Source organism: Mus musculus, chromosome 14 (assembly GCF_000001635.26).
Source record: "Mus musculus strain C57BL/6J chromosome 14, GRCm38.p6 C57BL/6J".
Taxonomy (NCBI): Eukaryota; Metazoa; Chordata; class Mammalia; order Rodentia; family Muridae; genus Mus; species Mus musculus.
The window spans coordinates 99,955,555-99,982,829 of record NC_000080.6 but is presented as its reverse complement, the minus strand read 5'-3'; the positions used below and the strand labels follow the sequence as shown (position 1 = coordinate 99,982,829).

General features: G+C 39.3%; 1 protein-coding gene across 12 annotated transcripts in view; it reads left to right on the top strand.

Moving 5' to 3' along the window:
* Klf12 (Kruppel-like factor 12) overlaps nt 1–27,275 on the top strand; it is a 419,711-nt gene that overhangs the window by 303,062 nt on the left and 89,374 nt on the right. The window lies entirely within an intron of this gene.

The window sequence follows — 27,275 nt, the reverse complement described above, 5'->3', positions numbered from 1 at the left end:
GACAACCATGTCAGGGTAAGCACCTGCTCCAATTTCTTAAAGAGTTTGTTATCCACCACATTCAAGCTACTTCTGTCATTTCAATGTCCCCTTGCCCTGGTTTATTCTGAGGCTTATATGAAACACCACTCTTCAGGAAGAAGCTAACTCATACATTTCAAAAACAATTAAACTTATGTCTGGTACTTCTTTGGCATAAGGATGCTTTGAATGAAAATACCGTGGCCAGTTAGATAACTCATGTTTCCTGCGAGCATCCCCATAGCTAGTCTACACATCATGATACCTTCTTTGGAAAACTGCATTTAATGATCCAAGACAGTCAGTCAGTAATGTCAGGCTTTTTTTAATCTTATCATCTGCATTTTTGCCGTGGCAAACCTGTTGAACAGTTAAACACGCCCTTGCATTCCTTCATTTCCCCCGGATGGTTCTGTTAATGCCTTTTAAATTACCCCAGAGAACAGTAATGGAGATGAGAAAGGAAAAAAAAAATAACAAAAAACAAAAAAATAAAAGCTATGAAGGGGGTCTGCAGTTGGCAGATTCTCTGAGAACTCTTTACAGTTTTTATTTCATGTGCTCTGTGGTATTGCCTTTTCCATGTGGAGAAAGGAAGCAGAGGCAAGCAGAAGCTGTTACTCTCCCTAATGATCCTACTGAAAGTCCTTTGCAGAGCTCATACTCAAATCAAGACATCTGCAGCCCTGACATCCTTCAGGAAGGGACAGTTGCCGCCCCTACTTTTCTGTAGCTGTGGATGTAAAGCCAGTACTGTCTATGGCTGTGAATTTGAGTGCTGAACTCCTGTCAGCATCAGCATAGGTGAGCTACCTGTATACTTTCCATACTTGAAAGTCATTTTTATCTTATGTATGATGTCACTGAAGGAGAAAGAAATCTGTCAGGTATATTTTCAGATATATAATAAGAGGATTTCTCATCTACAGCCCTGTTCATGATGGTGAAAGATGACGAAATAACATGTAAAATAGTAAAGTGCTCTTTCAGTAAACATTTTCAAAGCTACTGCTGGGAAGAAGTGTGAATGGAGGTATGTTTTAGTACGCCATACATGCAGACATGTCTACAATTCCCAAATCATGTTCTTTTTAAGACAGTTTCGGCCCAGCAGGGATGGGAAACATGTGGCCTGCAAGGATAACCCCCTTCCACTTTCAATTTCCAACAGCAAGGCTTCAGAATACTTCTGTCTCTTCTGAGCTGTTAACGGTGGGTTGACTGGGCTCTGTGGAAAAGCCAGAGCCAACTCCTGTTTGCTTTCTATTTTCTATGGGCTGAATTATTCAGGTTCTGCTCTCAGAATCCTCCCAGACCCAGGCTGTATTTGATGAGCCTATGCTTTCATTTCGTAATCCTAGTAAGATTTGGAATACTTTCAAGTCCCCACTTCAGGTCCTCCTAAGACTTGGGCTGAGCTATTTAGGGAAGAGGCTTGTACTCAGTAGCCACTGAGCACACATCTTGTCTAGCTTGCCAGTGCTGATGTGTAAGTAAGGAACCAACCAATCACACTTGCCCAGTGAAAGAAATGCAATTTGGCGGCTCTTTTCTTAAAGTTAAGTCAATCAATCAATCAATAAGCCCTGATTGGGAATAGTTTCAAACTAAAGTACAATCCTTGTTCAGCATCAACTCAGCGTCTGTTAAGACTGAAAACATTAAAAGTAATGACTTTACAACTGAGTCCGTGACTGTCTAAGAACAAGATGAAGACCATATGTCCACTTGGAGCCCCGTTTATCTGCTGTGTAGGAACAGCCTTGGTCTCTTTTTAAGTATAAAAAGTGCGATGAAGTTTGGCTAATTACTATTTGAATAGTTTAATGGATTACCGAATTAAGCCATGTATTCATTAGGCAAGCCACTCACTCACTCACTCACTCACTCACTCACTCATTCATTCCACTTTGTATGACATAGTAGAGACATAGAATAACTCATAGCTCTTGACTATGTTGAATTCGTAGTGGAAATATGTGAGATTAAAGTCTGGTAAAAGCCCGAGGCATTGCTGTGACAGAATATAAATACAGCTGTGTTACACTATTGTCATGTTGTGTGAGGCAGAAATTCTTCATGACTGATGCAACTGAGTGAGGAGGCAAGACAATGGGGCTGCTTGGAGAAGTCCCAAGAAAGCTGGGTGTGATTGCATAGATTGAGCACTAAATGCCTCCAAAAGTCCTAGTGACGTCACCTTGGGTATGAACAGTATAGCCTTGTGGCCTTCAAACTCCCAAGTTGGACAATGGGTCTCATAATATCAATACTAGATATATGAGATACATACATACATACACACATAAACATGTACACACAAACACATACACATTACACACACAATTTTCAATATGCTTCATTCTCAGTGGACACATAATATATCTTAGCTTTCTTTGCATACACAAAACTAGTACGGTCCCTGGTCAGGTCCTGTTTTGAACACCAGAAAAACATTCAAACACCAGTAATGATATTTGTAGTCTTGTGATCTTGGTCATATTGATCTTGTTGTACTAGCTTTTACATTGGAGACATTTTTACATCTGAACTCATGGAGACATACACAAATGGAGGAAATAAAATCTGCTCCCAAGCAGTGAGGAAGTAGGAGGCAATGTGATTGTTTTTTGTAGGATATACAGAGAATACCTCTGATAAGGTTATGCTCAGTTTATAGGAGGAAATGTATCTCAGAGTTTCTACTGCTATTATAAAACATTAACACAGAGAGAGAGAGAGAGACAGAGAGAGAGAGAGAGAGAGAGAGAGAGAGAGAGAGAGAGAGAACATGGGAAGGGAAGGTTAAATTTCAGCTTACAACTCTCTGGTTACCATCTCAAACTAAGGGGAGTCAGGGTCAAGAACTCATAGCCAGGACCTAGAGGCAGGCACTGAAGCAGAAACCATGAAAGAATGCTGCTCATTGTCTTGCTCCTCATGGCTTGTTCAGCTTGTTGTCTTTTAATACCCATAACAGTACTGTCCACAGAGAGCTTGCAAATGGGGCAATGGTGGGGAAGGGGACATTTTCTCAACTGAGGTTCCCTCTTTTCAAATGACTCTAGCATTCATGAAGATGCAAAAAAAAAAAAAAAGAAGAAAAAGAAAAGAAAAAAGAAAGAAAAAAAAGAAAAAGAAAAGAAGGAGGCTGGGCAGTGGTGGCTCACGCCTTTAATCCTAGCACTTGGGAGGTGGATTTCTGAGTTGGAGGCTAGCCTGGTCTACAGAGTGAGTTCCAGGACAGCCAGGGCTACACAGAGAAACCTTGTCTCGAAAAAAAAGGAAATAGGAAAAAGAAAGGGAGGGAGGGAGGGAGGGAAGAAAAGGAAGGAAGGAAGGAAGGAAAGGAGGGAGGGAGGGAGGGAGGGAGGAAGGAAAGAAAGGAAGGAAGGAAGGAAGGAAGGAAGGAAGGAAGGAAGGAAGGAAGGAAGGAAGGAAGGAAAATGAGGAAAGGTGTGAAGACAAAGCCCTGTATAGCTAAAGGAAGAGTGTGTCCAGAGAGAGGGACGGGGAGAGAGGAAATCATGCAGAGCCCCTAAGGCAGAAGCCTTCAGGAACGGAGAGCTGTCAGTCTCAGTAACCATGTGAAGAGCATGCTTCTGATTTCTTCTTGTCACAAAGAAGCCCCAGAGTTCTACAGAGGCCTCCTGACTGTTCTAAATTCCACCTCTAGTAGAGGTTTCAGGACAGAATCAGTGTCTGACTTTCTCTCAATGTCATTATGTCATCATCCCTGTCCCTCTATCTCCCTCTCCTTGGTCCATCTGTATTTTTACAGGGAATCTATAAACAGTTGTTTAAATTCTCATCTAAGATCACGCAAAACATTTTTCCTTCAAATGTTTGTTGTTTTGTGCTGCTTTATGAGTGAGATTCTTGCAATCTAGTTATACACAAATGTAGGCATTTCTTCAAAGACTTTACCAGTTTAAAAAAAAAAAACCAACCACATACATAGAAGGAAATTTCTCCGTTGCTATGAAAGTTCACCATTGAAATAATACTATACATTTGTCTCAGGGAACTCTTTCAAAGGACCCAGCTTCTCTTCTATATTCTTCAGTACATAAGGTTTTCCCCATGAGCCAAATCTGTCTTCGCTCCTACAGAGTTGTTCATATATTATTTATTGTCACGTAACCATTAGGTACTTTTATCCCTATAAAGATGCTACTTGAGTTCCAGTGGCTAGCTTATCTTCAGAACTTCCTGGTGTGAATCTTCCCAGTGATTAAAATCTATCCTCTAGGCTCCCACAAAGATGTTGCTGTTTTGAGAGGGGATTTGTAAATCTTAACTTTGTGACTGGTATTTTATATGCTATGCAAAATGCTAAAATACTCATTTAACCTTTCTTGCTTAGTCTAGAAGTGAATTGTGTTTATTGTCTTTTCTTTCTGTGTGAATTGATCACTCCTCAGTGATCAATTTAAAAGTAGAAATAAGACTCTTCCACTGTTTTTTTGTTTTTTTTTTTTTGTTTTTTTGTTTTTTTGTTTTTTTGTTTGGTTTGGTTGGTTGTTTGGTTTTGTTTTTCAAGACAATGCCTCACTCTTTAAACTAGCCTGACCTGGAACTCATTAAGCAGACCAGGCTGACCTTAAAGTCACAAAGACCTGCTTGCCTCTGCCTCGGCCTCTCCCGAGTCCTAGAATGTGACATCCAGACTAACAGAAATCAAAGGTTTTAAAGAGAGAATTTTGCCAAGTGACATAGTTAGTGCCAATCATCTTGGCACTTGGCAAGGAGAAAAACTAAGAACAAAAGGATTGGCTATAGTTTGAGACAAGCTTGGACTGTGCACTGAGTAAGAACCTGGATGTAAAATGATGAATGAAGGCATGGAAAGATGTATAAATGTATATGTGCATGTATATATCATTTCTGTTTTTATTTTATATGTTTTTAAGTGATGATATATATACATATATATATCCAATATGTATATATACATATACATGTATGTATATATACATATATGCATACACACACACACACACACATATATATATATACATATATATATATATATATATATATACATATATCCAACATGCATGTATGCACCATGTATATCTCTGAGAATGGAGTTGCATATGGTTGTGAGCTACAGTGTGAGTTCTGGCGACTGAACACAGGCCCTCTGCAAAAAAATAATTTCTCTAGCCCTCCACTTTATTTCTTTATTACAAGATCCCAGATTACATCACAGACAGAATTAAGAAGTAAATGTTTTGCTTCTTTATAAGTAGTGATTTGTTTTAAATTGTTTATAATTTCTTTTAGCGTTGCTGATTTCTCAGAATTAATAAGTTAAAATATCTTGTTACTTCATGTGTTCAGTCACACAGTACATGTAAGAACTTCATGTCTTGCTATTGCTATATGTCAAATCTGTAATCACATTGTACATTTACTTAAAATATATATCTTATACATACATGTATACTCTCACAGTGTCTGCAGTGAGTGTAATTGTTTTTCATGCATTTTACAAGTGATGGCAAAAGTCTTCAATAATAATGTTGAAACATTAATAAACCCAATTAAAAGTCCACAAAATCTTCAATTGCTATTTATCAGTACACTCAGCAAAGGTACACATGAGCAAATCTAAAAGGTAACAACGCTGAAGTTGCCAGAGTTCACCAGGATGCAGTCTCCAGATATTCTGGGCACTGTGTCTTTTGCATTCCCATGAGATATAGCCATTGCACCATATTTAATCTTATTTTTATACACTTTGAGCCAGACTTTAATATCACGGGACACATTTAGTTTCATGCATCATATGGAAGCAAAGGATCTAAGAATATGTTTCCATGAATGGTCTAATACTTTGTATAAAATACGTGCACTCAAGTGGGTGCATGCATATGTGTGTAAATGTATTCCTGTATAACACGTCTCAACAAGAGTGAATCTCACGAGACTGGACTTTTCTTCATCTGCTTTTGCAGTTACGTAGCCACAGGTCTTCATCTACCTGGACTTAAAAATTACTTTGTCTTATCCTAGAAACTAGATTACAGAACATGAAGTTAGCATAGTAAAAATGTCTGCAAAATTTTAAAAATATTTCTAATGAATACAATGTAAAATTACTAGCCAGAGGAAAAAAATCTTCAAACATTGCCTTGAGCTAAAACAAAATGCTGCCAATGTTTTATTGCAAAAGAACCTGATGTATCATTTATATTATTTCAGTTTCCATTCACGCAAGTGGAAATTAGGGAAGTAAAACACTAAACTCATGTGTTTGTGCTTTAAATTAGTCTGAGTGTAACTAAGTGTTCTAAACTAAAATAGTTTTTAATCAACCTGATTTTTAATATTAGAGTAAGTCAAATATTTTGTATAATACGTCTGGCCTCTCTGAGGTTTATAAAGTCTCATGACCTAGGCCAGTGAGAGCAGAAGTGTCTCCTCTCAGGTAGATTGATAACTCGGGAGAAGAGTGACACAGATGCCAATATGTTTGGAAGGCAAGCGCAGCAACCCTAATAAACAGATGCATCCCTTTTTCTAATTTAGTTTCTTGAGTTTTCAAAAAGTCTAGTAGCACCCTCTTATCAATGTCCCACTGGTCCTCATAACACTCCTGAGATTCTTTAGCTGTGTAAATATTTTAAAGTCTAGAAATAACTGGTATCTTTCTTGATTACTGATTTCATCTTGTAAATCCTGACTCTTAGAAAGGTTTCATTAAATATAGAAAAGAGGAATTCTTAAGATGAAGATCTTAGCAAGATACCCATTCTAGCTGCCTTAGCAAAGTCTGGGACATATAGGTACCTTCCATCTATAAGTGCAAATTAACCTGACTAACCTCTCCTGGTATGCAAAACCAACAGAATATACCATTGCCTTCCCCCACCCCAACTAACTTCAAGATTTATGTAGCTATGTGCTGTAGCAGTAACAAAAATATAAATAAAAATGAGACTGCACCTGTTCCCCGGCCGTTGAAGATGAAGTCTCCATGATATGACCTAGCAGGAGGAGAATGTAGCCATTGTCTGTTTTGTTTTATAGTCAAATAACTCATTGTTACTTGCAAATACAAAAGCTATTTTTAAACATTTAGTGGTTTTTGTAGTGTGTGTGTCTGTGTGTGTGTGTGTGTGTGTGTGTCTGTGTGTGTCTGTGTGTGTCTGTGTCTGTGTCTGTGTCTGGTTGTCATGTCCCATGTGTGGAGATCAAAGGACAATGTACAGATGTTAACTCTCTCTTTCTACCATGTACTTCCTGGTGACGGAACTCAGATCACCAGCTGAGCCATCACAGCAGGCATTAAACTAATTCCATAAATTTTAAATACAGAGAACTTTCTGCTTTTATTCAATAAAATATAGTGAAAATTGATTACAGAAAAATATGACTTGTTTTTCAATCAGGAGATCAATAAGTCTTCAGTGTGTTTCTTTCTGGATATATTTCATTGTATGGCTAAAATTATTTTTCTTTTTTATGGGCTTATCATCTAAGTAAAATCAGCAAGCCAGGAAAGGTTGTATAATAGGAAGTGTACCCAGCCAAGCTAGAGATCATACAAGGGAAAACGAAATCATTATTAAGTTGAAAGTGTGCCATCCTTTTGAGCCTGAAAACGACCTTGGATTTTGAAAATACATTTACTTAGTAAAAACTTGAACATTGCCATTTTTACTCAGACTTCCAGTCAGCAGCGACTTTGAAACAAATGTGAGGTTTCCAAAATCTTGCCAGCTATCTCTTCAACAGTCTTAAATTACTCACATCTTTGAAAGGTATATGTAGTGAATTCTTAGTCATGGAAATGAATAACAGCGTGATCATGCCCCCCACCCCCCCCAAAATACAGGAAGAACGGTTTAATGATGTCACAATAGATTGAATAGGAACCTCCCTGGGCGTGGGTCTGGGCTCCACTGTTGGCTTCTCACTGTCAGTGGCAATAACCACAAATGATGGGTTAAAAAGAGCAGTGTGTTATAATTACCAAGTCATTCTTATTTATGGATTCCATGGTGTTTCTAAACAGTTCTTCAAGTGAGTGATATCATTTTGCAAACCCACAGAATTGAGGTGATTTAATTTGTGTGCTGTAACTAAGGACACAATTCATTCAACATGAAATGTCCTTTCTGCCGTGAGGACCAACCGCTCTTTCTTGCCTATTTTCTGGAAGGGGAAGGATTGTGATTGCCATTTGCAGAAGGAGTTGATACTTTTCATGATAACTGGACTCTACCGAATGCAGTGAGAGAAAGGAAATAGTCTTATTTTGACTGGAATACCGTGTGGTCAGCTGTCTGTATCTATTTTTTCCACTCCTGCACATCAAACAGCTGGAAGTCAAGTAAATACATGAAAATCAGTCATGTGCTGAGCACATATAGATTTGTTTTATTGAGATTATTGTTTGGCAATATAGTTTGGTATCTATTTACAGTGCATATCCATTGTATGCTGCATTGTAGGTAATCAATATAATGTGTAAGTGTGCCAGAAGAGAGGCACATGCTCTGTATACATGATACACCATTGTGTATAGTAGCTTGAGCAGGATTCTGGAACCAATATCATCGGGTGTTTATGGTAGACAGCGGTGACTGATGAGGTTGGACCTGGTCATGCAATAGCTGTGTGTAGCTCTCCTGTTGATACTTGGACATAGAGAGCTGGAACTGAGCAGGGAGAATGATAAATATAGAAAGGTGGTCAGTGGCAAAACAACAGATGAGCTCTTAAAAGATGTTCCTTGTATACAATAAAAAAAAAAATTAATGGTACATTTCACAAATCTTAAAAATCATAATGTCCTTATTTAACCAGACAACCTTTGTCAGCCTGAGCTACATTGGGACCCTTTCTAGTAAATTCTTGTCCCACTCTCTTGTGTCACCAGTTAGTTCTGCGTCTTTGTGAAATCATGTTTGATCTCTTGTTTTGTCTTCTTTCACTAAGTATAACAATCCTGTGATTCCTGCATGTGGTGTACTTCAAAGTAGGTAGTATTAGGTGTAGATGTAGCATGATTACTTATTTTTGTATTTTATTTTATGCAGTTTTTGAAAACATGTTTATATGAGAGAGAGAGTGCAGTGTTAGAAGACAAACATTGACATATATGGTCTATTTCCACTCTCTTCATCCCAGTCCTCAAACTCAGATCAATCTGGGTAGCAAGCAATTTATCCCCCTGAGCCACCACAGTGGCCTGGTTTTGCTTTGAGACAGAATTTGCTATATAGCTCTAGCTGGCTAGGACTCAGGATCCTTCTTCTGTAGCCTACTGGTTCCTTTATGCTCTGATAAACATTGGGCTGCTTTGCATTTGGGACCCTAAGTAAGGTTGTATGGACAATTCTAGCCATCCAGGAATATATGCTTTCATTTTACCGAGGTCAACAGCAAAAAGAGGACTTAGTGGATAAAGAACATGTTCATGTGTAATTTGGGCAAGAACCAGGTCATCGCAAAGGTGTTGTTTCCATCTCTCCTCCCTCCAGCAGCAGCTCCATCTCTGCCACATCTTTGACAGCTTTTGGTACTGACAGTCTTTAGCTAAGGTCTCTCTAACGACAGGTCTGTTCAATTCTGAGTAATGAATGCCAAGGTGGGTTAAAGCTGTGCAGTGAGGACACAGGTGAAGAAAGAACAATCAGGGGACAGAATAGATTTAGAGAAGATCAAAATAGACCCTATATCTCTGAGGTTCAGAGAATATAAAAAAAGAGGTCTGCCCCACTTAGCAAGAAAAAATGGAGAGGTGTTGTATGGATTTAGTTACAAGCTATTTACTTACAATCCAGTATGGCCACGGATTAAGAGGAAGGAACTGTGAGTGATGATTTAGTGGGAGCCTACAGCTGTCTGAGAACATGAGCAGAAATATGGCTCGGGTGTGATGACAAGAGAGACTAAAGGGCAGCAATGTAGTGTCCCTTATTTATGTAGATCAGACACATCTACAGTGGGAACAAATTGTGAGACATTCTTGAAATGAGAGTGTCTGAAAGAATACTTCTAAAATTCTTTTATCTATGCAGAACAAATATATTCGTCTGGTCCTTTTCTGGATACACTGTTGTAGGAGGAAATTATGATGTTTATCCATTCAAAATGTCAAACATCAAGATCCTTAAAGTACTGACATTTAGCAGAGTCAGTTTTGCCTCCTCTTCTCTGACTTTTACTCTAGCTCTGTCTTTGTCTTCTGAGCCACACAGACTCTGAAAGCCTCTTTTCTTCCTTTGATATTTTAACCTACAATGTGAATAAATATTTGCAAACCCAAAGTGTTGGCTGAATGTTGCTTTATCCAGAAGCGAAGGAGCCTTTCTTTACCCAGGCCTTCATCTCCCTTCCTCAGCACACCTTCAGGGCCGCAGTCTGCCCATTTGTTCTTTGGAGGAATGAGTGTCTTAAACAGCATTCAGGTTTCCGTGCTTCCAAGGTTCAACATGGCAGTTGATATTGCATGGAATTAGCAGTATAATTTTTTTTATCTATACAGAATATATTTGTCTGGTCCTTTTAAGGATATAAGTGGCAAAATAAATCCTTTTATGGATAAAGGTAGCAATATAAAATATTGCTCTGAGAGATTCTTTGTTCTGTGGCCAAGTGGAGAAAAAAAATCTCCCCATTGTTACCCTTTTTTTTCTTATTTTGCATTTGGTATGTTGTATTTTTATTTGTGTTTTCATTTTCTTTTTGATTTGTTCGATTTTTTAAAAATATTTTTATTACATATTTTCCTCAATTACATTTCTAATGCTATCCCAAAAGTCCCCCATACCCTCCGCCCCACTTCCCTACCCACCCATTCCCACTTTTTGGCCCTGGCATTCCCCTGTACTGGGGCATATACAGTTTGCGTGTCCAATGGGCCTCTCTTTCCAGTGATGGCCGACTAGGACATCTTTTGATACATATGCAGCTAGAGTCAAGAGCTCCGTTACCCTTAATCCATATAGTGCTCACAGAGCATCTGATATAAGTGAGACCCTGTGTCCCGGTTATGATGGAGACACGTGAAGCATATCATTTAGCAAGCTAGAAATCGTTTGCCTGTTGCTCTCTGGGATAACTCTGATGTGTATAATTAAAGCAAAGTTCTGATGACTTAAACGTTTTCTTCCCATCATAATAAGTTTTGCTTTCATAAAGCAAACCTATTTATTTAGGGTATGTGAAAAAATTACCAGTGTAGAAGGTCAGCCTAGGTCCTCATCATCCTAGGCCTGGCAGCAAGAGTCAAGATTATCTTCAATGTCTAAGAAGTTTAGGGGAAAAGTCATCAGAACTTTTGCTTTTAAAAGATCTTCTCTGTGTTCCACTCACCAGAAGTCTTAAGATCGCTTGGCGGGTGTTGTGGGTAGCTGGCGGTAGTCAGACGACTGTGCGCCCTGAGACAAAAGGATGGCAGCCATATCCAGGGATCCATCCCATAATTAGCCTCCAAGCGATGACACCATTGCATACACTAGCAAGCCTTTGTTGCAAGGACGGTGATATAGCTGTCCCTTTTGAGACTAGGCCGGGGCCTAGCAAACACAGAAGTGGATGCTCACAGTCAACTATTGGATGGATCACAGGGCCCCCAATGGAGGAGCTAGAGAAAGTATCCAAGGAGCTAAAGAGATCTGCAACCCTATCGGAGGAACAACATTATGAACTAACCAGTACCCCAGAGCTCTTGACTCTAGCTGCATATGTATCAAAAGATGGCCTAGTCGGTCATCACTGGAAAGACAGGCCCATTGGTCAGGCAAACGTTATATGCCCCAGTACAGGGGAATGCCAGGGCCAAAAAATGGGAATGGGTGGGTAGGGGAGTGGGGAGGGGGGGACTTTTGGGATAGCATTGGAAATGTAATTGAGGAAAATACATAATAAAAAAAAAAGAAAAAAAAAAGATCTTCTCATTCTAAGGTAATTTTGAAACTAATAGAATTGGTCACGCACCAGAATTGTAAGCTCTGCCTCTTCCTAGGAGGCAAAAGATGCAAATGCCTCCTTGGGTCATTGTGAGAGAGCTTAAGGTGACCCTGTCCAGGAGCAGAGCATGGAACATATTCGCAGTGTAATGGGGTTACTTCTGTAATGGGTTCTTACTTTTGTTGGCTCGCTCAAGAGAAAATGAACTCTGAACATGGGTAGGTTAATCTAAACATAGCATTTTAAACAATAGTTCTCAAATCTGTGTGTCATGACCCCCTTTGGGCTTGAACAACTCTTTCACGGGGTTTGCCTAAGTCCACTTGCGTTTCAGCTATTTACATTATGATTCATAACAGTAGCAAAATTATAAAGAAGCAAAGAAAATAATTTTATGGTTGGGGTCACCACAACATGGGGAACTATATAAGGGCACCCGGCATTAGGAATGCTGAGAAACGCTGCCCTTTAAAAGAAAGTATAAGGGGAACTGAATCTAGGGCAGAGGTCAGAGGGAGGGGCTAGAGTTAGACCTCAGTGAGGGAGCATAAGGCCCAGAGATCAATCCCCAGACATGACATAAAAACTGAGCATGGTCGTCCAAAAAGCCTAGCACCTCAGAGCCTGTGGGTACAAGCTCCAGATTGCTGGAACTTGCCAGCTGCCAACTTAGCTCTGAGTTCCATAAGAGATTCTGTCTCAAGGAAATGGAATGGAAATAGAGCAGATAACCCTATGTCCTTCTTTGGTCTGTGCTTGCCAGGCACAAACAAGTGCTGTGCATATAAATACAAACACACACACACACACACACACACAAAAACAAATAATGAGAAAAATTAAATAGTCTCTAAAATGGTCAGAGAAGCATGCTAGTTCTTTGAATTCCAGTTTTAGAAATTCTTTTTCTTTCTTTCTTTCTTTCTTTTTTTTTGGATTTTTAGACAAGGTTTCTCTTGTGTAGTCCTGGATGTCCTAGAACTCACTCTATAGACCAGGCTGGCCTCAAACTCAGAAATCTGCCTACTTTTGCCTCCCAAGTGTTGAGATTAAAGGCGCGCCACCACTCCCCAGCTTGAAATTATTTCTTAAGGTGAACATCAGGACATTTTAAAGTTGCAGTTGCATTTAAATATGTTGACTGGACAATGGGCTAGCTAACCTGTGATTCAACTAGGATATGCATGCGAAGATGATTCTACACACACACACACACACACACACACCAATTTCTAATTAAATTGATTTTTACTTATTTGGGTCTGTTTGTATGTTTACCATGTGGGTGCGATACCCACTGAATCCACATTAGGGAGGTAGAGGTGATGAGCCAGGTGATGTGGCTGCTGGGATCCATACCTGGGTCCTATGGGAGAGTAGAAGGCATTCTTAGCCACTGGACGATCTCTCTAGCCCAGTTCACTGTTTTTAATATCTAAGCTTAAATATGAATAATTTTATACTTATAACTTTTGAAACTGCTTTTGCAGTATATGGTGGAGAATCACTTCCAACCTGAGGGATGAATTCTGTCCTTTCACACTCAAGCAAGACAAACAGAAATGTTACCTCTTGTCTCTAATCCCTCCACAAAAGAAAATGTAGAGTTTATACTACATGGACTCTCAGATGCTATTCCAGTCTGTTACGTCATTTGAACATACATGAAAGAACAAAACCTTGGTAAACATAACTTCTTAGAGTGGCCTGCATCCTTTGCAGTCTGCTCCGTGGTCCAGGTGTATGCTGGTCTGTTCACAGGATGCACGGCGGCTCTCTGAAGTAATGGCTGCCTGTATGCAGAAAGTGGATATTATGACTCAGCTTGGCTCACACATCTACAATTGTACATTTGTTCCTTAATAATCTGTAATACATGAATTTAAATAAAGAAGTTCAGAGGCTAGTGTCTAAAAGTAAAACAATTATATAGTATTTTATTCAAAGACAAGATATAACGATGCATAGTATTTAAGGTTAATGATGGTTTATAAGTGAGGCAGTAAAAAAAATCAAAATAGCTAAACCTGAGAAATACTAATAAAAGTCATGCAAGATAGTTCATCAGGTAAAATCCCTTGGTACACACCTGATGACCTGGAGCTTGGTATGAAAGAGAACCCACTCTCCGAGTCGTCCTCTGACCTCCACATGCAACGTGGCATGCATACAAATATGTAATAATAATAAATGAAAACCATGCTAATAATGAACACATTGTTCAAGGAGGGAACTCTGATCCAGAAAGTCTGTTTGCAGCCCCAAGCTATTATTATTATGGATAAACAAAAGGCTTTGTCAACTGTAAACTCGCAGAATGAGAAGATTCAGCTGTGGTGTCTGAAAGTGAATTTTTAACATGCTTTCTAATACATGAAGACAACCATGCTTCGTGGAAGTGTTTAGAATTTTAATTAATTTTGTAATTGCACTTATAGGACAATACTACTCGGGCATGCTTCCTACATTTTTTCCAAATCCCCAGGCTGTAATCACACTGGTTTGTACTTTCACATTTTCTTTTCTGAGATCAGCTCCCAGCAGATCTCTTCATCTAACACATGTGTTTAAGATCCCCATAAATGAGCTTCCTGAGGTGGTAAATGTAAGAATTCAGCATAGTGCCTGGAACACATCAAACACAGGCTCTCTGGTACCACTGTTGGTATTGCATACCATTGGCTAAGAAGGTTGTCACTTTGTACTAGCTCGTTTCAAATGTGTGCGTGCAGATGTCCACTCACATAAAATTGCACAGCTGAGTACCTTACTAGAGCATCCATGTGCCAGACCAAATTATAAATCAGGCAGAGTGAGGCATACGTGTTCAGTGTGTGCCAGAGGCAAGGGCCTGCAGTCACGTGTAAAACAGCCAGTGAAGGGCTGGCATGTGCAGCTGAAAGATTGTGTGACAAATCATCTGTTTTTATTTTTCCAATGTTTATAATAATGAATAGCAGTGTACATTTTTGTTAGATATTGATTACTTTGAACCCCAAATATTCTCTGTACCCTAATGTCCTACAGGTACAACATTTCCATGTTTGGAGTATAGATCTTAAATGAACATCTCAATAAATTTTCATATATGCCACTGAGTTGACCCTCATATGGACTACCATGTAGAATATGTTGAGACTTACCAGTTTGTCTTTAGCTCATCTCTATAGCAATGACACTTTTAGTAGTTCCCCACCTAGTGACAATCCTTATTATTCTTACAGGCACAGGCTTTTTGGAATGCCACACTGTTCCCACTGAGCTGTGAGTTGCAGTGAATTCCGAATTGTTTATACTCTTTAATTAAAACAAAATGCAAGAAAAGTGGAACATTGCCATGAAACTGTTAAGTCTATTAACACATTTTTATTATATTCATAAACTTCATTTTCATTCACGAAAATAACTTTACTATAGCTAAGTATTGTGTTTATTTTTTTTAGTGTTTTGGGATTTTGAAGTTCTACATAGAACATCATGCTACTTTTAAAAGATTCCATGATCTAGCAAGTTTCCTTCAAGACATGAGGCTCTGTAGATGGTGTGTAGGAACAGAAGAAATGCATGCCATGACCATGACAATGGAGGGAAGCAGTTGAACATGTGTGGTGTAACTCGGTAGTCTGCTTTACCACTTTTGGTACATTCTGCCAAACCAGAAGGCGTGCTGTAGAGCATCATTTTTGAGACTGTTCCAGCGTGTCGTTAGTGAACTCCAGTTCTGTGTGGCTGCTGTGCCCTCAGAGCCACAAGGCCCAGACCAGTTGTCGTGGCATTTGGTCTAACAATTGAGGGAATATTGTACTTCTTTGTACTTCTCCCCTCTGCTATGTCAAAGGAATTTAGGATGGTTTACATAAATCTATGCAATATAACATAACGGAAAAATAACAAACAAGCCATGGTGGTCACAATGAAAATGACCCCTGAAGGCTTTCATTTGAATGTTTGGTTCCCAGTTAGTAGATTGTTTAGGAAGGATTAAGGGATGTAGCCCTGTGGGAGGAGGTATGTCACTGGGAGTGGGTTTTGATCTTTCAAGGCCCAGGCTAGACACAGTCAGTCTGTCAGTCTGTCTGTCTGTCTGTCTCTAACTCTGTACCTCTGTCTCCGATTCATATTCACTCATTCTCTCTCCCTCTCCCTCTCCCTCTTCCCCTCCCCCTCCCCCTCCCCCTCTCCCTCTCCCCTTCTCTTTATCTCCCTATCTCTGTTTTTTCTGTGTCTCACCTTTCTCTCATTCTCTCTCTCCCTCTCTCCCTCCTCTGGTACCTCCCTTGATCTGCTTCTGCCTCATGTTTGTGGATCAGATGTAAGCTCTTAGCCACTGTTCTAGTGTCGCCTGCCTGCCTGCCTGACTGCCACTAAGTTTCCTTCCTTGATGTACTCACCACCAAAGCTATAAGCAACCCCCAATTAAATACCTTGAATACGTTTAAAGATATGTTAGTTCCTAGTTCAATAAGGCATATAAACCTGTCTACTAAATAGAAACTGGAGGTGTCATTTATATATAGCTGAAAGACACATCTCTTACAATTTGACCTAGGAGAATTCCTACAAATCTCCTAGTAAAAAGACAACAAACCCATCTCTCCTGACAAATGTATATAGAATGACAGACAGCTGATGTGGTGGACAAACTATTATTCCAAGAAAAAAAATTTACAGATTGCATTGAAATTCACAATATCACTTATTTTTATAAAAATGCCTTAATTTCATTGATAATAAGTTATAACTCTTATTATAATGTAGGGTTTTTAACCCTAAACTATAAAAGCAATAACTATTTGCTTTAGTATTATAATTAAAATGATTGTATATAATGGAAACTTTGAATTATTAGTTTAAAGTAAATTAAAGATTACCTGTAAAAGAAACAAAGACATGTAAAATGTGTATCTCTAAGATCCAGTCGATTGCTGAATTGTTTGTGATAAGACTTGAAAGGAAGCGCTTATATTGGCTTTTCATAATTTTTGCAAATTCCCAAGCTAATCAGCTTGTAAAGAGTGTTCTCTTGACCCATATTACAAGGTCTGAGCGGCTGGCATCTGTTTTGGGGGGATGTAGTAACACATTATAGTGGAGCATGTGTTGGAGAAAAACCTTTTACCTTCTGGCTCTGGGCATGCTCCCATTGATCTATTTCGCTGGGTTGCATTTCTTAAAATCCCACTGCTGCTCCATAGTTCCATGCTGGGACCAAGCAGTTATTACATGGACATTTGGTAGTTCTGTTACAGTAGCTAAGTGATAAAGATGGTGTACAGGACTTCCATGCCCGGTGTACATATTCTACCTTGCCTGTTATCCCAGAAATCTCATAGGATAATTGGGATCCTAGTGCCCCACTGCTGTGAGGAGGAACCTGAAGTTGTGCAGGGTTAGGCAACTTGCACAGGGTCAGAGATAGAGAACTTAGCAAGGTTCCAAACCTCATGTTTGCTGAATTCTCTCTGAATTCTCATTTCTGTCTCTCAAGTCTCTCAGATCCAATGGGATTGGAGGAATAGTTAATAATGCAAAAGTTGTCACTAGCACCTCTAATCCTGCTGGGAATTTCTGTGAGGAGCCTACAATGGGAAGTCAAGGCCTTATATCCTCACACATACAGAGTGTTGCTACACTCCAATAATCTGCCTCCATTCAGAGCCAACAGTTGAAACTACTTGAAATGGTCTAAAAACCAAATACAAATATGAACACATTTTAACAGAAGCAAAACCTCATTTGACAAAAATTAAAATGATTGGATGGACAAAGTAATCTCTGTATTGGATCTAAGAGCACAAGGTGGCCTTCTTTGTTGCCAGTGTGGACCCACCCCCACCCCACCCCACACTGCAGAGCTGTGCTAAATGGTCATTACAGAGCCTAGTGGTGGGCATGCACATCTGCCTGCATGTGCCTTTGAAATGTGTGTGTATTCTTTTCTACACACCCTCATTTTGTCTCTTCATTGAGCTCCATAATGACTCAAAGAGTAAGAGAATGGACAAGACCACTCTCATAAAGGACCTGTGCATTTGGGCTGAGCTAGTCCTCTACCCCATGCTTCTACATCAGTTATTCTGAAATGCAAGATTCAAAGCTAGTTCAATCAAATGAAGCCCCAGAAGGCATATAATTGCCTGCACCTGCCAGATTTGCTCTAGTGATCATTTTCAGCAGGGGGAAAAAAATGTGTTAGAGGAGCCAATAGATATGTAGCAAACTATAATTTTGCAGATTACAAGTTAAATAGGGAAATAACTAAATAAGAGTGATTTATAGAAGGAGGACTAAGAAAGTGCTGAGAGATTAAGCCAGCTATTTTGCTGAATAAGGGAATTAGCCAGATAGTTTGTGAAATAAAATGCATGTGGACTGGTAGGGAGAGGGCTGACATGCCAGTTCCCACCTCCCTCTCATTGAGATGGCTTCTAGGTTCTTCTGCTCAGCTTGTCTCCATCTGTTGTCCACTGATTTCCTTGTAGATTTAAGACACCAAATATTTCCACCTCCAGAGAACAAGGACTTTTTAACTGATCATTGGAGCCATGTCTTGATTGGTCCCATAATGAAATGTTATGTGATGGTTATTTTTTAAAATTGCCTCTTTTTTTGTTTTGTTTGGTTTTGGTTTTGGTTTTGGTTTTGGTTTTGGTTTTTCGAGACAGGGCTTCTCTGTGTAGCCCTGGCTGTCCTGGAACTCACTTTGTAGACCAGGCTGGCCTTGAACTCAGAAATCTTCCTGCCTCTGCCTCCTGAGTGCTGGGATTAAAGGCATGCACCACCCTGCCCGGCTTTTTTTTTTAATTGCCTCTCTTTTCTTCATTTTCCCTAAGAATAGAATAATTAAAAAAAATAAACCTCTAATAACCAGTTTCATTATATGGTTTCCTAATCAAAATATTGTATATTTGAGAACAGAAGTGCCCAGGATACATGCTCAAGAGCTATGTGCATGAGTTTGAATCCTAGGCCTAGTGGCTCATGTTTGACATCTCAGCCCTCAGCAGCTTGAGGCAGGAAGGTTGCTGTATATTCAAAATCATCCTGCACTACGTAGTGGAATTCAGCACTAACCAAGGCTGCAGCATAAGATCCTATCTTTAAAAAGTCATCTGTGCATGAATATATACATACATACATACATACATACATACATACACAAGTAAACAAATTTTCAACTGCCATGAAGTAACTACTAGCTCTGATCATGACAAGTTACCCAGTTTTTTCTAAGCTGATATTTCTTTGCTTGCTTTCTATCTTTAAAATGAGAAGAGTTTAAATCAGCACTGCTTAAGTAGATTAAGGAAAGCAATAACCATAAAATATTTAGGAGAGAACATGGTAACTAATAAGTGCTCCAGAAAGGAGCAGTTGAATTATTAATATGCTGAGTGCTTAATCAGTAGTTGCAGAAAGTGTCTGTCTGTACGTTTGACTATCACTGATTTTGTAAAGGGACTATAATTTACCCTAGTAATAATACAACTCAATAGTGTACTGGCTAGTGTTATGTAGATGATGAGTCTGGTCTGTCCATGTAAGGGACAGTGTGACATGGAACAGAACCAGCACGGTGTGAGCCTCCACAGTTATTAATGGTTGCTGTGAGCATAAGGCTTGTTTATATAGTTTTATGTTCTCCTTTGAGAACATTAATGATTCCATGAGAATCAGAGACAGCATAAGTCTAGGAGGTGAAGGTATGTCTAATGTCTCAGCAAAATGGTAGAACTCTGCAACCTTCAGGAAAGCCCTTAAGGCTGTGGGAAAGAATGCTGAACACATGAGTTCAAAAATATATAATTTTTAACTACCCAAAATATAGGGATACAATATAAATTGTATAAGGAGCTTCACAGATCTAAAGGAACAGAGGCAGCTGCACTATGAGCCAGCTTGTCAATAAGGTACTACAGAAGGAGATAAAGATTTAGAGAGTGGCAAGATTTAGATCAAGATCCCACCCAGCTAATTTTTTGTTTGTTTGTTTGTTTATGCTCAAAACGGCAGGAAGATTCCAGAGCTCAACTTCAGCTTGGGACAGAGGGAATTTATATCTAGGTCCAGGTGTGGTAGAAGTGGTAATTTCAGGATGGCATCCTAGCCAGCTATCTTATTATCTATGCCTGTCCTTGTTCTCTCTTTCTAAGAATCAAGGGAGCTGGGGTCATGGAATGCTGATTCATGGGATAATCAAAAGGGAACCTGGGGTAATGACTGAATTGATAAGTAAATAAAAACTAGGCTTTTGATCTGCAAGAGATGAGCTATTAAGACAGTTTTTACAATAGCAAGAAAAAGCTGTCTCCTGCAGAACATAGAAAGACAGCAATCTAATCTATAAAGCTATCTCAAGCAGAATTGATGCCATCAGTTTATAACCCATGATTTGACTTTGAGTTGTTAGTTTCATTGTTCACATTAGTACATTAGTTGCAGCAGTCTGTGGGGAATGAAAGATTTTTGTCTCCTGAGCAATTGGAGGCAGAAAACAATGGAGTGAGCAGGAGGCAGATACTGAATGAGTGACTTTCATTGTCTGCTCATGGTTCCCCTTTTATTAGTCTAAAGTACTGTCTAGAAGGAGGTGGACACATGGCACCCAGTAGATGGTAGTATATGTAATATAGTGACCCCTCCACTTAGCAAGATTGTGATAGCAGTAGGAAATTGTGGGAGTTTGTTTTGGAGTGACTCAACAGGTGTTACAGATTCAAATGAATAGGAGAAATCAGTAGTTGTTTCATGGCTCTGAAATCTAGTAACTTGAGTGATACCTTACCTATAGATGTTTGGGCAGATGATTGGAAGTAGATGGAAGCTGATTGGAATCTTAGATACACTAAGTTTGAATGAGATATCCAACTGGGTAAAGGGCTGGAAGAGAAAAATAAGAATTTGTGGGATATTTGAGCCAAAGATAAAATTCGGGGGTAGTCTAGCATGATGTACCTCAAAGAGATGCCCATGGAGAGTAAACAGAGAAGATACAAGAGCTAAAGAGAAAGATGGGGAGGGTCTTAGATGCTTGATAGCAGGCAAATGTACAGGACAAGAGACATGGATTCCAAGAATTGTGGGTTTCATCTCTAATATGTATTGAATGGCAAATCAAGAAAGCTGGTTTGTTGAGGTAATCTTATATTGAGTTAAAATCAGTAGTGAAGTAGAAGTTACCTCGTGAGATTTAAAAGAGGGTGGGGAGAAAATTGGACTGAAATAGCAACACAGGGAAACAGAAACAAATAAGAACAGACATAAAGCTGGAGTCATGTGACTGACTCATGCATGAGTTCAGTAGTGCAAGCATGGTCATGGTCATAGCAGGTTTGTTACAAGAAGAACTTCCATCTCCTTGTCTTGAAAACCAAGAAAAGAAACTTAGCCACAGAATTACTTAAATTGGACACTTATTATCAGAAATAAAAATATTAACGCCATCTAAAAAGACTTGATAGTGAGACTTTCAATGTGGTTGGCAGTGGTGAGCCAGCCTGTGATGTTGGGGATGGATTACAATTAGCAGAAACATACCCACAGAAGCTTAACATGATAGGCAAGGGTGAGGATATATCTCTGCTGGACCTGTATCCAGCTGACAAAGCAGCATGCTTGAGTTCATGAAGATGTTAAAACGTTGGCACGGTTTAAAAATAATACTGTACAACTCAATATCCAGAGGCTTAGTACACAGAATAGTCTTACAGAGCTTCATGAAACAACAGTAATTCATATTAGGAAAAGGGAAGTACTGTGCCCTTCAACCCTCGAGGTGTTGCCGTTACTTAAAGAATCCAGACTGTAACATGTCCATGACATGCTTGGCTTGGTGTAAATTTTCAAACAAGGGAGGAGGCTTGTGTTCAACATCATGATTCATGTGTGCGCAGCGGAGAGTTTCAAGGTCTCTGCTCTACAGCGCTGCTCAGTATTCAGGATACAGTAAATCAGTCCAGCTGACCCTCTTGTTTTCCCCTGGACAATCTGATGATGCATTTGTCAACACAAGCTCTGATTAGAAGATAGCAAATTAAAGCTTCTGACAGAAAGTTAATAAACGTTCCTGACCTCCCGCCAGTTACTCATTTGATACATAATCAGCACCAAATGGGAAAATGTACCGACTTAAGACTGAAGTCACTCTGCAACCTCAAGGCCGTTCCTCCAATCAGCAGACAGTTTTATATATATACTCTAGCATTCCTGCAGAATGCTAAGAGGGATTGCTGCTGAGATTTAAGTTTGTCTAGCTACTTAGCCGAATGTTGCAACATTTGGTTAGTTTCTCTAAAATAAAGCACAAAAACATTTCTTAATAGATTTTCCTGTTATGTACATTTGGGGAGCTGGCTATGTTGAAAGTCTTCACTGCTGCTTCCGTAGTGTTGAACCCAGTCAATGTTTGAACATAGACAGATAGGATGTCAAACCTGTTATTGTTCTTAGCTAATAGGAAAGCTGGGTACAGAGTCATAGGAACAATGGGTAGAAGACACCAGGACTACATGGAAACTCTAATAGGCAAGACAAGACTGTCAAACTAAGATCCAGCATTCCAAGCCTTATTCTGAATGAGGGAATAATCCCTCCATTATAAGAAAAGAAGAGGAGAGGAGAGGAGAGAAGAGAAGAGAAGAGAAGAGAAGAGAAGAGAAGAGAAGAGAAGAGAAAGCTGAGACACAGCTGAGGAGATTTCGTAGCCCATGAAGTCTCTAAGTAGAACTGAGGCTGTCTCATCTTCTTTGTGTTTTGTGGTTGTTGTTGTTATTTGTTTGTTCATTTGTTTATTTTTTGAGATACATTTCCTTCTATGTGACTGGATGGCCTAGAACTCAAAGTATAATCCAGGCTAGGTTTTTTAATCCCTCTGCCTCAGCCTCCTAAGTACTGTTACAGCTGTGAGCTGCTAGTGTCAGAGTCTGCCCCAACTAAAGTGCCCTTTAGCTCCTCCCTGAAATGTCTTGATCTTTGAGCTCTCTACCTTGAACTTTCTTCAAGCAGGGATAATATCTTAGGCATGTGTGAATCCAGAATGCTAGTTCTAGGCCTGGAAAACAGTAGAAAGTAAGAAAAAGTGTCACCTGCTGTTTGTGACACTGAGTTATATTGCTGTCACTTTTGTAGTTAGCTGAGACTTACTGTTTAGTCTCTTCATTTTCCAGGCTAGAAATGCAGAAGAGAAAGCATCAATTGTTTTTTAGCATTTTTTTTTAATTGTGATATATCTGTTTAGCATTTATCAGGGTACAATTTTATTCACGTTGTTTAAAATGTTACTGTTTGTTACATACATAGACTTTTGAATCAGTTCAATTCTAAGTTGTCCTTATTTTTACGTTTCTCTAGCTAGTTCAGTGACTCTATGGGAGATCTTGTTTCTTTTTTCTAAAGCAAAAAGCTAAACAATAAGAATTCATTAGTGGGTAATTACAAGCCACCTATATTTAATCAAAGACTACACATTTACACAAACTAATCATCTTTCGTGAATTTTTGTCTCCATTACTTAAAAGAGACCATCAAGATTAGTAGATTTAATATCGCTTAATTATATTTAATGACAATTCATCTATCTACATTTTCTAATAGCAGTGTTTGAAAGAGAATTATATCAACTAAAACATTGTAGAAATTTAATAGAGAATTTTATTTTCTGTGCTTTCAAATTACAATTTTGATTGTTGATAGTTGTTTCATATCAATAATTCTCACATTTGGACAGAGGACATATGAAAATCTACTACACGGGAGCCTGAATAATAACTCATGTGATCATTTTTCCCAACAAGAAGCAATTTAGAAACTGACTCACTTCTGATGTTTTCACACAGATTTGCCTAGGCCAAGGACTCAGTGTTCAAAGAGGTAGCTGTAAGTGATGGCTGGGTCATCAACTGACCTGAATTGTCCAACTATTGTGTGTGTGTGTGTGTGTGTGTGTGTGTGTGTGTGTGTGTGTGTGTGTATGTGTTTCATCCTCACAGAAGCAAATGTCAGACACAGCTGAGTCATCATGTGACCTGCACTTCTGCCTGTCCAACTATGATGTGTGTGTGTGGTGGTGTGTGTTGTGGTGTGTACAGGGGTGTGAGAGGATGCTTAATCCTCGCTGAACTCTATCCGTGACCTGATGTAGTCAGAGAAGCTGGAGAAGTGTTTCCATCTGGCACCTGCTTTATTTTGAAGCCTGAAACTCAGGAAGCACATGGAAGTGAGAGTAGAGAAAGCAGAGGATACTCCTGGGTTGCCAAGGTTATGGCAGGTGTGCTCAGCCACCCCTCAGCTCTGCGCACCTTTTCTGTGAGATGGAGGGTAAGGTAACTAGAGTTTCCTTGTATAATCACACTCTACTAAATTACTGGCTGCTGCTGTGGGAATTTACTCTCTACTCCCTATCCTTTCCCAGAACCTTGTTTGATCTGTTGACTGAAAATGTTAACCCTTTCTGGTACCCAATACCTCTTTCTAAACCCACTTTGGAGCCCTACCATGGGTCAGTTCTTTAGTAAGAAATGTGATGGTAACAAAAACAATCTAAGCATTCAGAAAACTGTAAGAGTTGTAAGAGACCCTCAATCCCAGATGAAGAGTAAATACAACTTTGCTGTATTACAGACAATAGCTATATTATGAGCAGTGTTTTGATATGACCTACCAACACATAATGTAAGAGTTCCTAGGAATGCTTACATCATTCCCACTTGCAAGTAACATCATTTTTTGTAAAGATGAAACTGCATCATTGAGTTTTGCTGAATACTATATAGTATATACATCAATACTATTTACTGTATAGTATACATCTTATCTCCACACTACATTCTAGAGAATGGAATTGTTGCTTATAAAATAAACAACGAAAGTTGTTGTTTAAGAGTGTGGAAGAAACCATATCAGCCTATACTTGATTTTCAGCCATGGTGTGTGACTTCCTGCTGCATCTGTGACCTCTCTAAGCATGCTCTACTCATTGGAAAAGTGAGGATGATGATACCCACACCACAGGCTGCTAAGTTGATCTCTGAGACTATCAGGTCTAACTCCACACAGTACAAAGATCATAGCCAGCTCCCTCTTCTACCAAATGCCTACCTGCTTCTAACTGCTAAGAGCCATGCAGCCCCACATGCCCCTCTGTCTCCCAGAGCTCAGAGTCTCACTTGTTAGCATCTTCTGTTTTCATTGACCATCTCCACCTAACAAAGAAAACAAAATAAAACAAAGACACTTGGTGCTTCTGGTTCCATTTTATTTGAGGTGTGTGTGTGTGTGTGTGTGTGTGTGTGTGTGTGTGTGTGTGTAGTTTAAAGATAAGAGGCCAAGGAGAGGGTGGGAAGGAGGATGGGAGACATCATATAGGTCAGAGCTTCTTTTTTTAAAAATCATCCTTACCTTTTTATTCTTACACTGTAGTCTCTATAAGTTCACGTGTGCACAGTCCTGTTGTACCTACAAGGAGCTTTTTCCATGGAATCATCAAAACCTCTGACTCTTTACAACCTTCCTGCCTCATCTTCTACATAGATCCATGATTCTCGAAAAGAAGAGTTTGATGACGACATCCAATACAGGGCTGAGCAGAGCACCCCTGGGCCTCTCGCTGTCTGCACATTGTGGAGTTCTAGGTCTCTCTGTCAATTAACAACTATTTCAAGGAAAAGCCTCTCTAATGATGTTGGGTGAGGCACTGATCTGTGGGTACAGCAATACATCCTTAATAGTCACTTGAATTCCTCAAAAAGATGAAAATAGATTCACCACAAAATCCAGCTATGTTGCCCTTGGGTATATGCCCAAAAGTCTCTACATCTTTCTACAGAAAGACTTGTTCATTACTGTTCCATTCATCACAGCCAGAAATTGGGAACTGCCTAGGTGAATCAATAATGAAAGGGTGGTACATTTACACAGTGGACTATTATGTAGCTTTTAAGAAAAATGAAATTATGAAATTCTCAAGTACGTGGATGGAGCTGGAAACAATCATTCTGCGTGAGGGAACTTAGACCAGATATATATATATATATGCAAGTTCTTTCCTACGGGTGGATGTTAGTGTTGAGTCAGTGCTTCACTTTGGACATCTACATAGGTTAGGTAGATCACAGGGACCACTGGGGAGCAAGGAGGACATCAACCCAAGAAAAGGAAATAAGAATATGGTGCTATAAAGGGATGTATAGTTTAGGAGAATAGGAGGATTAATTCAGGGGTGGTGGGGGATTGAGGAATATGAGAAAGACTTTTGAGAAGCCAAATGGAATCCTACTACTCTAGAAATTTCCTTAACTGGTTAAGGAAATTTAAGTGGAATTATGATATAATGGGGAGGACAGTGCTCTAACTATAAGTCTCCAAATAAAATCTCCAATACCATAAATGGGTTACATATTGTTGGATAAAAGGATACTATACACCACCCCAGCTATATAAAAATTACAGGCTATTGTCAATGCTATTGGATGCACCCTGCAGCCCGACAGTGAGACACTGTTACTGAAGACACCACTTGCTTGTGTCATTGAGTGTAGAGAAATCAAACGATCTCTAACTTGAAACTTCACCTCTACGGACTAGCATTTGTGATCCTGGAAGTCACTATTTATGCTACCAGAGGATACAAGTAAGCAACAATCTCATCTAGCTAAAGTCCCGGCTAACTGTAACAGTAAATTGCCTGCAAAGTATATTGGTGCTCTAGGGGCACAAATGTTATCAAAGTAAATAGCCACTTTACATTGGATTTCAGGCCTGCTTCCTGAGACAGAATACACACCTGACACTGTTGGTGAGGCCAAGAAGCAGAGCTTCTTTTTTCAAATAGAGTCATTTTACTTTTACTTCGTGTGTGTGTGTGTGTGTGTGTGTGTGTGTGTGTGTGTGTGTACGTGGACACTTGTGTAAGCCAAAAGATGACATCATATTCTCTGGAGCTGGGGTTACAAGGTGTTGTAAGCAGCCCACTGTGGATGCTGGCAACGAAACTCCCATTCTCTGTAAGAGCAGCAAGCACTCTTAACCACTAAGCCATCTCTGCAGCCCCAGAGCAGTTTCTTAAATGTTTTACGCAGCCATCTTTTACCTAAGAACATTTGAATATTTAAAATAGATATAAAATAAAAAATAATTACTAATAAATTGCAGGAAGTTGCTTTTAAGTAATTGTTTGGTATACATTCAAACTTAGTGTTCCTTAAGCTCCCATACCAATGTGATAGATGTCCTTGCTTGCTTTCTGTCACTGAGATAAACACCACGACAGAAACCCTCTTGGTGAGGGTACATTTCATCTTTTTTAGGTTACCATCCACAGAGCAGGA